Here is a 487-nt window from a genome sequence, read left to right as displayed (position 1 = left end):
CTCCTGCCTCAGCCTCCCGCTTGCTGAGATTACAGGCTTGTGCCACCACGTCCGGCTCAGTTGGTCCCTTTTGACAACGGAGGCAGGAGCTCAATCTCAGTGACCAATGGGGGAGGGATGCCATTCGGTTGCTATGGCAACAAGACTCTGTCGCCCCCATCCCCTGCTTCCCACTCTGTTATTGGGTGGAACCTGCTCTTCCCAGGACCTGCCACACTGTGGTCACGCTTGGTGGCTTCAGTTCTACCTTCGAGTAGGATGGGGGTTAGACGCTGAGGAACCCCTAGGACCCAAAGCCTTGACAAACAAACTGTACATGAGTCTCTTAATGCTTGAGATTTTATTTTATTTTATGTTATTTTTATTACTGGAACCAGGGGAGGAGGAAATTTTATTTTAATATTAAAATATTATTATTCTCTTTGGTAACGGGGATAGAACTCACGACCTTGCGCTTGCGGGGCAGGCGCTGTGCCGCTGAGCTAAA

This window comes from Chinchilla lanigera, unplaced genomic scaffold (genome assembly GCF_000276665.1).
Source record: "Chinchilla lanigera isolate Chin_1 unplaced genomic scaffold, ChiLan1.0 scaffold00036, whole genome shotgun sequence".
Lineage (NCBI taxonomy): Eukaryota > Metazoa > Chordata > Mammalia > Rodentia > Chinchillidae > Chinchilla > Chinchilla lanigera.
This window is presented reverse-complemented; position numbering follows the sequence as displayed.